Genomic DNA, 14,883 nt, shown 5'->3' on the forward strand with positions numbered 1-14,883 from the left:
TTTCACTAAATAGCTCCAACTTTTCCGGGGTCGATGTGTTTGTTGTGCTGTGTACCAATGAATGTTTGACAGAATAAGATCTGACACGCCAATTTCATCTCTTATGTACGGCAACACGAACGTTTGCAATCTATTCCGAGGTGGAAGGATAACTTCGGTGCGTCCCTTCTCGCCTTCCATCCGCTGGACTTTCCGCACTTCAAGTTTTCAGTATCATCTATGGTTCACTATCTCGTGTAATAGTTACTTCTTTCTTTCATCAATAAACTTAGGATGGTAGTGCATTGGAACTGTAATGAATAAATTTCAAATTCACAAATATAAATAACATAAGGCGAGTATAAAAATAGGTCAAAGCGGTTGTTATAGATCTTTACCAAGCTTTACTTCGTTTGGATTATTTTTACAGAATTACCAAGGCGTTGAAGAAGTAAAAAAATAACAGCTGACACATAAAATTCTCCTGAACACGATAATATTATCAGAGTTTAGGTAATCCAAAAAGGTGGAAACACAATTACTATACTATATTGTAAACACACACACACACTAAGCTCTGTGCTCCTCCGTAGGGGAACGGCTGGCTGTCTCCAGAGAGACCCGCAGCAGACCAAGAGGAGGTGAATTACACACACACACGTAAAAGAACCCGGGTTCGGTTCCCTGGCTGGACGGAAAACCTTGCGCATGTTTCCTTTCACATGTAACCCTACTTCACATGGCAATATGTTGGTACCGGATGTAAATCGAGAATTTGTGATCTCGTAGCCCGGAGAGTGAGTGTGTGTATTGGCTTCATCCCCATCCACAGACCGGTCAAATAATGAGGTCAAAGGTTGCTCCCAGAGGATGGTGGCTCACAGGGATCCACAATGATCTGTAAGCCCGTGCGTGAATAACACACACACACACACACACACATATACATATATATATATATATATATATATATATATATATATATATATATATATATATATATATATATATATATATATATATATATATATATATATATATATATATATATATATATATATATATATATATATATATATATATATATATATATATATATATATATATATATATATATATATATATATATATATATATATATATATATATATATATATATATATATATATATATATATATATATATATATATATATATATATATATATATATATATATAGATATATATATATATATATATATATATATATATATATATATATATATATATATATATATATATATATATATATATATATATATTGCCAGTAGGCATCTTCCAGTGGGGCCTGATGGTCGGCCCAAGGCTTCTTCCCGGTGGGGCCTGATGGTCGGCCCAAGGCTTCTTCCCAGTGGGGCCTGATGGTCGGCCCAAGGCTTCTTCCCGGTGGGGCCTGATGGTCGGCCCAAGGCTTCTTCCAGGTGGGGCCTGATGGTCGGCCCAAGGCTTCTTCCCGGTGGGGCCTGATGGTCGGCCCAAGGCATCTTCCCGGTGGGGCCTGATGGTCGGCCCAAGGCTTCTTCCCAGTGGGGCCTGATGGTCGGCCCAAGGCTTCTTCCCGGTGGGGCCTGATGGTCGGCCCAAGGCTTCTTCCAGGTGGGGCCTGATGGTCGGCCCAGCCCGTTCTGGCGCAGGCGAGTGTTTATAGTGGCGCCATCTTGCATTGGCTCATGCTGCCCCCCGGAACTCGTTCTTGATTCGCTTGGACGGCTTCCTCTAGAGTCCGGGTTGATGGGTGGTCTTCAGGACAGCATGTGGGTAGTTTTAAGCCACTCGGCGGTGACTGAAAAATCTGAGTGGTAGCGTGAGGATTCAAACCCGCGTCGTCTTTCACGCAGTGAATGTGGGCCCAGCACGCTACCACTCAGCCACTGCCTACCCTTTGTTCAAGTCGAAGACCTGAGCGTGGGTTCCCTTTGTTCGCTGCAAGACGAGAGTGCTCAGAGCAGAAAACAATGGGAATAGTCTTGGTCAGGGCTGCCACCTTGATTTAAAAAAAAGAGGAACACAACATCCCATTCTCCAATACAGAACGAATCCATATTCAAAGGAACGGATGGCAAGCCTAAAATTTCTCAAAGCCTGCCATGACTGACAGCTGCTGCTGGTGAAGGCAAAAGGAAGGAGGGAGACACATTGTGACGCGTGTTTTACTTGTATTTCAGGAAGGTGAAGGCAAAAGGAAGGAGGGAGACACATTGTGACGCGTGTTTTACTTGTATTTCAGGAAGGTGAAGGCAAAAGGAAGGAGGGAGACACATTGTGACGTGTGTTTTACTTGTATTTCAGGAAGGTGAAGGCAAAAGGAAGGAGGGAGACACATTGTGACGTGTGTTTTACTTGTATTTGAGGCCTCGGCGGCTTGCATGCCCTCCTGGACGTGATGACTCCCGTCCACCCTCCATCTTGGCCGATGCGTTGGGTTAGCATCACACGGTGGATGGACGTACAGTACTGTCTCCAGGATTGCGAGTTTCAAGTTTGCAATTCACCGAGTTTGCGACAGGGACAAAAAAAATTAATTTTTAATGAAAACTGAAATTGCAATATGACTCAAAAGGAAAAGGAAAAGGCTGCTAAAACTGGGATTTTTCACACCTTGTTGTGGTCCTTGACTCCCATGCTCGCTCTTACCCAGCCCCCGGGCCTTTCCACTGGCCGCGGGAAGCATGGTGAGTGGGATCCGGGCAGCCAGGCGCATGTTTTTTTTTTGTTTTTTTTACATTGCTGCCTATTGCGCCGGTAGGCTTCTTCCCGATGGAACCTGATGGTCGGTCCAAGGCTTCTTTCCGCTGGGTCCTGATGGTCGGCGCAGCCCGTTCTGGCGCAGGCGAGATTTTATAGTGGCGCCATCTTGCATTGGCTCATGCTGCCCTCCCAGAGCTCATTTTTGATCCTAGAATCTAGAGTCCGGGTTGATAGGTGGTCTTCTGGACAGCATGTGGGTAGTTTTAAGCCACTCGGCGGCGAGCAGCCCCGACCGCACGCCGGGCCTGAGCAGCTGATGATGGTGATGGTGATGATGAGCGTTGGCTGCGCGGCCCCCACATCGGCGCCACCCAAACGGCACCTTCACCCTTCATCGGGGCCCATGCTCATCCCTACACTGTCCAAACCCCTCATGCAAGAGTTAACCAGCATCTTCACTCTTTCATCCCTCACGCTGGTAAACTCTGGAACAATCTTCCTTCATATGTATTTCCTCCTGCCTACGACTTAAACTCTTTCAAGAGGAGGGTATCAGGACACCTCTCCTCCCGAAATTGACCTCTCTTTCGGCCACCTCTTTGGATTCTTTTTAGGAGCAGCGAGAAGCGGGCTTTTTTTATTATTGTTTCCTTTTTTGTGCCCTTGAGCTGCCTCCTTTGTTGTAAAAAATAAAAAATAAATAAAAAGAGCACCTTTCTTACATGTGCCTATGTATGACTTACGTGGTGGACCAGCGTCGGTAGAGTGGGTTGCGCTGAGGCAGTATCAAGGTCTTCCTGCCGTGATATCTTGCAGCTATTTTCTTCTCCTTTTGTGTTATTGGGCCAAAGAAAACTTCATCTTCACTACTGCTGTCACCCATGGTCTCTGAAATAACAAATTACTTTAATTATGAAGAAATTACATTTTACTTTATATATGATTTATTAACCCGGTAGCAGCGACGGGCTAAATTTGTGGCTTTACTGTGTAGCAGCGACGGGCCAAATTTGTGGCTTTACCGTGTAGCAGCGACAGGCCAAATTTGTGGCTTTACCGTGTAGCAGCGACGGGCCAAATTTGTGGCTTTACCGTGTAGCAGCGACGGGACAAATTTGTGGCTTTACCGTGTAGCAGTGACGGGCCAAATTTGTGGCTTTACTGTGTAGCAGCGACAGGCCAAATTTGTGGCTTTACCGTGTAGCAGCGACGGGCCAAATTTGTGGCTTTACCGTGTAGCAGCGACGGGCCAAATTTGTGGCTTTACTGTGTAGCAGCGACGGGCCAAATTTGTGCCATGATTTTAACCCCCAAAAATAGATGATACATAAACTGATCACAAATGCTTTGATATATATTATGAAATGGTTTGTGTAAGGGGTGATTTTTTCTCATTTTTCTCGCTTAGAGGGACCATTAACCCTTTCCTTGCGTGCAGTCTGGAAGCGACTATCCCTTCAGGCGCAGTCGGGGAGCCCAATGGGGGGGGGGGGAGGGGGGGTCTTTTAACCTCTGTATCTCAAAAACTATTCATCACAGCTAAAAACCAAAAACACCAGTGGAAAGAGGAGGTCCAGATCTACAGGAGTCGGTTATGTATGCCTCTCTTGTGAACGTACATGCACGTCCAGGGAGTGTTGAATGTTAACACTTACGTCAGTGCGTGCGGGATGATCAGCCATATTGAGGGAGCTGCGGACATCTCTCTTTCATATTCTGGCAAGGGAGTATTGCCAACTGCAATATTTACAACTATTTGGTCAAAGAATCTGTCAGGTGAAGCTATGCAAAAATGCCGCTATATTGGGCAAGAACATCCACCAGTTACTCGTCCGTAGATTTGCCGCGCTGGGCTGATATGATTTTCCACCAAATTTAGTGAAGAACACACTCAATTGGCAATCCTGTGTTGTGAGAATTAGTGTTGGAACACTCTCATACGCGGGAGATTTGAGTGCGGGTGGAGCTCGCAGCGAGCGTTTAGCACCACCAGCAAATATGCCTAACGCTCGCTGCGAGCGTTTAGCAATGAAAGGGTTAACCCATCCAGCCCCACTGATGGCCCTGAGCCGTCGTGTATATGTGTGACGCTCAGCCCCACTGATGGCTCTCAGCCGTCGTGTATATGTGTGACGCTCAGCCCCACTGATGGCCCTGAGCCGTTGTGTATATGTGTGACGCTCAGCCCCACTGATGGCCCTGAGCCGTTGTGTATATGTGTGACGCTCAGCCCCACTGATGGCTCTCAGCCGTCGTGTATATGTGTGACGCTCAGCCCCGCTGACGGCTCTCAGCCATCGTGTATATGTGTGACGCTCAGCCCCGCTGACGGCTCTGGGCTGGAATTCACAAACATACTCACTAACTACGAACTAACATAACTACACACTATTGATTTAACGCCCGACGTTAGCGTCAGATTCACAAAGCAAACTTTAGATGGTAGTTAGAGGCGCGCTAAGTCAGCGAGGCCGCTGATTGGTTGATGGCGTCATTGGCCTTGCAGCGGACCACAGGCATGTTCACAAAACCGTCAGCCAATCCTAGGGAGGCCCCTCCAGCTGCTGGTTCAAAAGAACCCGTTCTCTTTTCCCATTTTCTTTCTTTTAAGGCAAACTGTACTAAATCATAATCTAGGAACAATTATTTCGTTGTTTGCTGCACATTTACGTCAAGGTAACTCTGCTGTTCGATGTTTTGTTATCTAAGAACATGCTTAAGGGGAAGAAAAAGAAGATAAGGAGGAGATTGAGGCAGGAAGAGAGCAAATTAAAAATAACGTAGCACATATATATACCGAGGCAGACAAGGACGGAAGGAAGGAACGAGGAAAAGTTAAGACTGTCTTGCCATATCTGCAGCCCAACTCATGGGCTGTCACCCGACAAAGGTCCATGGTCCCACGGAGGGACTAATGTAGAGATGGATGGATGATCGAATGGATGAGGAGGTAGGAAGATGAAGGAGGAGGGAGGTCTGGCAATCCCCCGGCCGGGTGTTGCCAGACCGCCCACACTTATCATATGCCTCTCAAAGTGTGTATATCTCATCATTTTATAAAGTAATGGACTTATTTCAATTTCAAGTTGAAAAACGCGATTTATAATCATTTATACGTAAATATAATGATATTGTTAGCGTTTACTACACCCCCGAGGCAGCAGTTATTTAACAACAAATTTAGCGTCACACAGAGCGCGGTAAAGTTGTGAATCCGCGCTAACCCGTGACGTCACCGATTAGTTGGTAGTTATTACAGTGCGAGCTTTGTGTATTGCAATGTTCTCAAAACTTCGCACTAAGGGCCCAAAACTACGCACTAAGCCTTAGTGAATCTAGGCCCTGAGCCGTCGCATGTATGTGTAACGCTCAGCCCCGCTGACGGCTCTGAGCCGTCGCAAGTTCTCGACCCTTTATCTCCGTACATAATTGTTTTAGGCTTGTAATATTCACACACGTTATGAGTCAAGATACGGGGCAAGTTTACACTACTTGACAACTTACGTACCAGTCCTGACTTGCTCACTTGTCACTCACAGTAGGAAATATTTGTGCAACGTCATTTCAGCCTTTGTGCTGGGTGCGTGCAGACATGGCTGACTGCCCGCTGTGCCCCCGCCAGGGGAAGATAATTCTCTCTCTGGCTGAGGCAGTAAATATGGTGTTAGTCAGATGAGTATATCAACAGTGCCTCAGATGACTGGTGTTGGAGCACCTCCTCGCTTGGTAGAGCGACACTTCTCCCGCTTCATCCCTCCAAACCCCACCAAAAAGAACCCTTTTCGAAGGGTCATGTGCATAGCTGGGCACGATAACAGAAAACCTTATTCCCGATAACCGATAACTGATGATGGAAAACCTTATCGGTGATAACCGATATTCGTTAACTGGAGACACAAATATAGGCGATAACCGATAATTGATACCCGATATAAATCCACAATTCCGATACTAGCTAGCGATAAGTCCGATAGGCGAAAACGATACTGTACTGATATTTCAAGAAAAAAAAAACATTGATAAATTCAAATTTTCATTATCTGTATTTTAGAAAACTTACAAAACCTGAAAACCACACATTGACACGTACCTATGGACGGTAATACTAGAAACGCCTGAACCGTGTTGTGTTATTTGGCGTCCCCACCGTCAACGCTTTTGTTTACAAACACTGGTCTCTCGTGAACTGTGCATGCTCAGCCCAGCAAGCGTAGACCTGTACAGTCTCACAAAGCTTTTTAACCGTAATTAAGAGTTGCTGGAAGGCTGAATCAGACATACACTACCACCATCCCTGCTGTTTCTAACACGACACTGTACGAGTTGTATTTATATGTACAGAGTGTCGTTCTAGAAACAGCGAGGATGGTGGTACTGTATGTCTGATTCAGCCTTCCAGCAACTCTTAATGTGTTAAACAGCTTTGTGAGACTGTACAGGACTACGCCTACTGGTCTGAACATGCGCAGTTCACGAAAGACCAGTGTTTGTAAACAAAAGTGCCAGCTTTTGACAATGGGACACCAAATAACACAACACCAGGTGCCTTCAATACCATGGCATGCTCACAAACGAATATGGAATATCAAATTTGAGGCAGTGAATAATAATTTAGGGGGCAAAGTTAAATGATTTTTCACTTTGGTATATTGATTCTTGAGTCTAACATAAAAAATAACCGAGTTTTAATGTTGACGATCTAAGTATGAACTCTCTTCACCGAAGATATTTCATACCCGCAGTTTTTTCATACAACACCGGGCGCCCAGACCACGCATGCGCAGTAGGGAGGAGACAACGTTTTCTTTCTGCGAGGCGGAAAAAAGTAGCGATTATGGCTAGTTTGGTTACAAAAGTAACGAAGATACCGATATATATTTAAAGAAGTAGCGGATGGCCGATAACTCTATTTTGTTATCAGCGATAAAGTATCACAATAACGCCCAGCTATGGTCATGTGTGTGCCAACACAATGCACAGGGAGCAGTGAAGGAAAGACACAAGGTCTTACTGTCAAGAGTGGCCTGTGTTATGACCAGTGTGTCATAGACTACACTTCCACACTTCTGAAGCTCTAAGTGACTAACAGCGAGAGGGATGCTAATGTTGTACACTGTTATAACAAGTGTGTAAATATATACTTGCCTACTACTTTCTCGCTTATCTATACCTTTTTTATCACCTATTGGGAGTTAGTTTCAAGGTAAAAATAGCACAGGTGGGTGATACAGGCACAACAAGGCTGCCCGGCCACCTGCACCTTGACACCCAACACGCGGCAGACCTTTGGCCCAGTTTCACATAATGTTGAATTTTATGTTGCTAAAACACATGATGCTCTATTCAGGAACATCCTAACACAACACTCATGTATCATACACGTAAACCACTGCCTGATGTGTGTTGCTGATGGAGGCCGGTCAACGCCACACCTCCCTCCCCGCCACCAGCTGGGTGACGCGCGGAACATGACCCCTTCTATTGAGCACTAAATGGCTATAGTGAGTGATTTTATGTACTTCAGGTGTTATAACTTTGGGTTTCTAGTAGATTTCCGAGGAAAAAAAATATTCAAAAAATTTGGCGTGTCTGGGTGTTACCGCATCATGCAACTTTGGCGCGGCTCAACGGGTTAAGAATCATGATCCCGCTGCTGCTGCCAACACCGGGTTAATGGTAAAGGAAGCAGACCATGGCCAGGCTTAAAATCGCAGAACTGCTTTTGCTATCATACAAACAAGAAGGAAAATTTCTTATGTATATCTCGGGAGATGTCTTGATAATTACTACATTGTGCTGAACTAAGCCATTCAACGGTTGTGCCAATTATGATAAAGATTGTACTTTTCATCCATGATCTTTTGACGTGTTTTTCAGCCAAATATTTAGTCTAATTATGATTGTACTGCTGCGCTAGCACAGGTGAGTGTCTACATGCTTGTGGCACTTTGATGTGAGGACTGGGGCTGACAGTTACATCTAATAAAGTGTTTCAACTTGCATACAAAACTGTGTTAACCTTTCACCCCAGCGACGCCGACGTCACCGTCTGATGGCGTCACCATATGGAAAGGGTTAGTCCTCTTCTAAACCTCTTAAGAGGAAATGGAAGAGGATTAAGAGGAATTTAGAGGAGGATTGAGAGGTTTAGAAGAGGATTAACCCTCTTCCATTTCATCTTGACCCTTTCCATACTGTGACGGCGACGTCTGCGTCACGGATGGAAAGGGTTGAGATGTATTGTAAGAATGGAACTCCGTCGTAAGTCAGAGCTCCTGTAATATATTTTAACAGTAGAACCTTGTTTATCCAGCATGAGTGGGGGGAAGCTTGTGCCGGATAAACTGTTCTACCGCTGTGCTGAGACTTAATCCAATAGAATTTCCCCAAATTTTTATTTTATGTCCAGGCCTATAGCGCCGGTAGGCTTTTTTGGTTGAGCCTAGTGGTCGGCCCAAGCCTGTCATGGCGCCATCTATTCCTGGCTGGTAGCTGCGGATTGGAACCCACAGCATCTAGGACGCGGGTGAAGCATGGGACCAGCACACTAACCACTCTGCCACTGCCTCCCCAATAGAATAGATCTCCTATAGAATTGCTAATAAAGTAAATATGCAGCCAGTCAGTTGTCACCTCGTGGGCACCGGGCAGGTCACTGAGGTCAAAGAGAGGCTCAAAGATGAGTTCTGGGGGGCAGCATGAGCCAACACAAGATGGCACCACTATAAACACTCGCCTGCACCAGAACGGGCTGGGCCGACCATCAGGCCCAACCGGGAGGAAGCCTACCGGCGCAATAGGCCGCGACGTAAACAAATAAATAAATAAATAAATAAATATTTAAGTGTCTCGCTCCTGGGATTACATGTATGCCCCAGAACATATTCCCTCACATCACATAACACAAAGTAATGCGTATATACGATAATATTAATGATGATAATAATATAAATAACAACAGTGGTAATAATATTAGTTCAAATTCAGTACTACCATAGATACAGAGAGAGAGAGAGAGAGAGAGAGAGAGAGAGAGAGAGAGAGAGAGAGGAATTCTATAAATGTGAGAAAAAGAATGGAAGAAAAAGGTCAAGTCTGAGGCATTTGGTAAGATGCGCGTGGCCTCAGTGCTCAACTCGGTCTCCTCTTCCATAATTTTCAAAAAGTGCCCCTGCCCCCCTCATGAACCTATGATGGCTATCCCCCCCAAAAAAAATCTGCCCCAATCACAGGCCTTAGATCAGTGGTTCTTAACCTGGGTTCGGCGAGCCACTCTCAAGGGTTCGGCGAAGACCCTCCCGAAAGACATTGCAATTTTGCAGTTGAATTTTAAGCAAATTTCTTTAATATTTTTATGGATTAAAATGGAATCCATTCTTCGTATTATTCAGAATTAATTTACTCTTGAGTTTTGAAGCAATTTTTCTTCCACTGGTATGTTTTTTTCATTATTCTTGAGGGGTTGGGCTACTGTGCGGAGGTTTTTGTTAGGGTTCAGTGCCTCTCAAAAGGTTAAGAACCACTGCCTTAGATGATATGAAGAAACAGGGGGAGAGGGGGGGAGGGGGGTCGAGAGGAGCGAAGACCCCTGTTAGGTTAGTTTTCATCAAGTTACGTGTTACAGTGTGGCTGACAGAAGTTATCGTAAGTGTTTGGGGTATTAAAAAAAGCCCCTAAGTGTGTGTGTGTGTGTGTGTGTGTGTGTATTTACCTAGTTGTGACATATGGGAGGGGCCAAGGGGGTCAAATTAGGTTAGGTAATTTATGTTAGGGTAAGTTTGGTTAGATTTTAGGTTAGTTTAAATTTACTCGGCTTGCTCAAATCAAATATGAAAACAGGGAAGGGCCGAGTGGGTCAAATTAGGTCATGTTAGGGTAAGTTAGGTTAGATTTTTTGACCTGCAGTGTGTGCCAACGGTAGTTTGGGGTAGAGGGAGCAACGTTCCCAGACTGTCGTTCTTGGCGTATTGTCTTTGCCAATTTCTGACCCAAAACTATCGCCCCACAAAGATAACAATATGCACTAATACTTATTGTTAAAATCTGTAATTATTGCAATATTTATGCACCAGAAACCGGAAAATACAATGTTATGCGTACGGTAATCTGGTAACGTTGAGGGGGAGTGAGGGAGAAAAATATAGCTTTGTCCTAGGGTCCCACGGGTGTTATTCTATACATTTACCGTCCCTTGTACCAATGACTGGCACCACACAAATCCATGGCACTATGAACACTGCCTGGTCTAACATAACACCGTCTGCGGCACAGCATAACACCTGAGCCCATGTCACAGGAGAGGGGGGTCACACGGTAAGTTAACCAGGTAACAAGACACCGTAACACTGGGTAACTAATGTGTCTTGCATCACGTAACACCATAACATAGCACTGTCTGTGGCACTGTTAACACCGTCTGGCACTGCATAACACCTGAGAACCCCACACACACACACACACACACACACACCGTCACCTTAACACAGCCTGTAACAACCCTATCATGTGTCCAGGTAACAGAATACTAATGTCACAATGTGTAACACTCTCTGGGATCACGTAACACTTCTAAACACTGTCACGTCACACTGCCCGTCACAGCAACACACTGATGTAGTAACACAGGACACTACAGCCCCGTAACACACATTTATCCCTTCCCCAGTAACACAATAATGAATTCTAACACTGTCTTACCCCAAATAACACTCCGCTAGGCCTTGGTAAAAATCGGATAGGCCTAAGAGAATATTACTATACACGTCAAGCCCAAAAACACATATTTGACAAGGCTTTCGTAGGCGTTGTGGGCACTTCCAGGGGTAGTTAATGACCCTGGTGGTAGTTGAACCCTTCCTCTGTACCATGGGCGGGAAAAAACACTGTCTTACCCCAAAACACTGCAAACACTCCTGAAAACACGTCGTTGAGGAGAGTTTGTTTGGACGATCAGCCGAGTGATTTTGGCGCGCACCGATTATCGTACTCAGCACAGCCGCGTATTACTGGTTTGATGACTGTTGCCAGAGGCCCAATAATTCACCATTTCAGCAGTAATAAGGCGGGTAATTGGGTGCTGGAAGCAGCTTTGGGGGCAGAAATCTCAGCTTTCCATCCTCCCGCTCGGCGCCATTATTTTACTAACTTATCTATTAGACAATTCTTCATGTCCGATTCTTTTTTCAAAGTTTTGCTAATATATATATATATATATATATATATATATATATATAGATATATATATATAGATATATAAATAGATATATATATAGATATATATATATATATTGATTGATTGATGGATTGATAGAATGAGTGATAAATTATTGTTGCAGGTACACAACAAGGAGAATTAAGAGGAGCATGCTATCCCAACCCCTATATATATATATATATATATATATATATATATATATATATATATATATATAATATATATATATATATATATATATATATATATATATTGTTACGAATGCTGTATGTGAATGATTGTATGTAATGTGATGAAATTGTAGCATGATGCAATGTTAGCTCAGCATGGTGCAACTCTACTTGTTGGGACAAGAGAGACAGGAGGGGCCTGGGGCCGCTGGGCAGGAAGTGCTGAGTCGAGCAGTGGGGGAGCAAGGGTATTGAGGAGTTGTAGGGGAGAAGACGCGTGTCTGGGCTTGAGAGAGTGTTGAGCTGCTCCGCTCGCGAGCTGTGTGCATCCGGTGTGCGTGTCTGCCGTGCCCCTGTACTGTGCCTGATTAACTAACTGTTCTGTGCCTTGAAAGTTGCTGTACTCTGTACTGCGTGAGGAACCTGTCATTAAACTAGAACTTAGTGTTGAACGTGTATCCTTTGTGCCCTGCCCCTTTCCTGCTCCCCTCGGTGTTCTGTGTGGGCCGCTGTGAGTGACTGGTGCCCGTGTGGCTGGTCTGGTGGGGATCACGCCGCCTGCCTGCCCGTGGATGGTGTGTATATATATATATATATATATATATATATATATATATATATATATATATATATATATATATATATATATATGTTACGCTCTATTGGATAATTGTTTAATGTGAACATTAGGCAGAAAATTGCCAATTGTTGACATTAGGCAAGCTATTTGCACAATGTTTACAATAGGCAAATTACCTGCATAATGTTGACTTTAAGCAAGACTTTCAGATTAGGCAATGGTATTTTGCCTGATGTGAATAGAATGAAGAACTATGATCGCTGAATTGGAGATTCAAAGAATGTTGTTCGAAGCCTTGAATCTATCATTAAGAGTCGTTGTGAACAGGGTAAGCGAGGAGCACATTTCATTTTGTGAGCATTGCCATCAAAAAAGAAACAGAAAAGTTCTAAAGGGTCTGGTTGTGAAACCAATACGCAGTCATCATAATAGCTATTCAAGATGCCAGATCGATCTTATAAATTTTCAAACATTGCCAGATGGAGGCTTCAAGTACATCATGACATTTGTAAATCACTTTACAAAATTCTGCGTGTTGCGTCCATTTACAACAAAAAGAGCAGAAGAGGTTGCAGCGAATTTTCTAGACATTTTTTTGACATTTGGAGCACCTGCTATTTTGCAGTCAGACAACGGACGGGAGTTTGTTAATGATATCATCGCTGAGCTTGCAGTGCTGTGGCCAGAGCTAATGCTGGTGACTGGACGTCCACGTCATCCTCAAAGCCAAGGCGCTGTTGAACGTCTAAACGGTGTCATCCAGGACAAACTGACCATTTGGATGAAGGAAAACAACAGCAGGAAGTGGTCAGTAGACCTCAAGTTTGTTCAGTAGCAAGTTAATATCAGCCGTCATGAAACAACTTGCCACAGCCCATTCAAAGTTACGTTTGGACAAGATCCGCAGGTTGGATTAGAATAATCTATCCTGCCAAGTACAGCTCTTCGTGAGATATTTACCGAGGAAGACCTTGAGGCATTTCTGGACTCAAAAGAACCTGAAAATGCTGACACTGAACTTCCTACAGAGGAAGCAGAGGCAGGGGCAGAGGCAGAAGCAGAGGCAGAAGCAGCGGCAGGGGCAGAGGCAGAAGCAGAGGCAGAAACAGAGACAGAAGCAGAGGCAGAAACAGAGGCAGAAGCAGAGGCAGAAGCAGAGGCAGAAGCAGAGGCAGGGGCAGAGGCAGAAGCAGAGGCAGAGGCAGAAGCAGAGGCAGAAACAGAGACAGAAGCAGAGGCAGAAACAGAGGCAGGGGCAGAGGCAGAAGCAGAGGCAGAAACAGGGGCAGAGGCAGAGGCAGAGGCAGAAACAGGGGCAGAGGCAGAGGCAGAGGCAGGGGCAGAGGCAGAGGCAGAAACAGGGGCAGAGGCAGAGGCAGAAACAGGGGCAGAGGCAGAGGCAGAAACAGGGGCAGAGGCAGAGGCAGAAACAGGGGCAGAGGCAGAGGCAGAGGCAGAAACAGAGGCAGAAGCAGAGGCAGAAACAGAGACAGAAGCAGAGGCAGAAGCAGAGGCAGAAGCAGAGGCAGAAGCAGAGGCAGGGGCAGAAACAGGGGCAGAGGCAGAAACAGAGGCAGGGGCAGAGGCAGAAGCAGAGGCAGGGGCAGAGGCAGAAGCAGAGGCAGGGGCAGAGGCAGAAGCAGAGGCAGAAACAGAGACAGAAGCAGAGGCAGAAACAGAGGCAGAAGCAGAGGCAGAAGCAGAGGCAGAAGCAGAGGCAGAAGCAGAGGCAGAAGCAGAGGCAGAAGCAGAGGCAGAAGCAGAGGCAGAAACAGAGACAGAAGCAGAGGCAGAAACAGAGGCAGAAGCAGAGGCAGAAACAGAGACAGAAGCAGAGGCAGAAACAGAGGCAGGGGCAGAGGCAGAAGCAGAGGCAGAAGCAGAGGCAGAAGCAGAGGCAGGGGCAGAGGCAGAAGCAGAGGCAGGGGTAGAGGCAGAAGCAGAGGCAGAAACAGAGACAGAAGCAGAGGCAGAAATAGAGGCAGAAGCAGAGGCAGAAGCAGAGGCAGGGGCAGAGGCAGAAGCAGAGGCAGGGGCAGAGGCAGAAGCAGCGGCAGGGGCAGAGGCAGAAGCAGAGGCAGAAACAGAGACAGAAGCAGAGGCAGAAGCAGAGGCAGGGGCAGAGGCAGAAGCAGAGGCAGGGGCAGAGGCAGAAGCAGAGGCAGGGGCAGAGGCAGAAGCAGCGGCAGGGGCAGAGGCAGGGGCAGAGGCAG

At 45.4% G+C, this 14,883-nt stretch overlaps 1 long non-coding RNA gene across 3 annotated transcripts in view; it reads right to left on the bottom strand.

Moving 5' to 3' along the window:
- LOC126996757 (uncharacterized) overlaps positions 1-11,750 on the bottom strand; it is a 29,250-nt gene extending 17,500 nt beyond the window's left edge. For 2 of the 3 annotated variants that reach the window (XR_007751463.1, XR_007751478.1), the window contains exons 1-2: positions 11,598-11,750; positions 3,450-3,594 (exon numbers count right to left, since the gene is read on the bottom strand). This is a non-coding gene — a long non-coding RNA (uncharacterized LOC126996757). Of the gene's footprint in view, positions 1-3,449; positions 3,595-11,182; positions 11,198-11,597 lie in introns of those variants that run through there. The other variant, XR_007751472.1, reaches the window with a different exon arrangement.
- Between the last annotated feature and the right edge of the window lie 3,133 nt (positions 11,751-14,883).

The sequence above is a fragment of the Eriocheir sinensis genome, chromosome 1 (genome assembly GCF_024679095.1).
Source record: "Eriocheir sinensis breed Jianghai 21 chromosome 1, ASM2467909v1, whole genome shotgun sequence".
Taxonomy (NCBI): Eukaryota; Metazoa; Arthropoda; class Malacostraca; order Decapoda; family Varunidae; genus Eriocheir; species Eriocheir sinensis.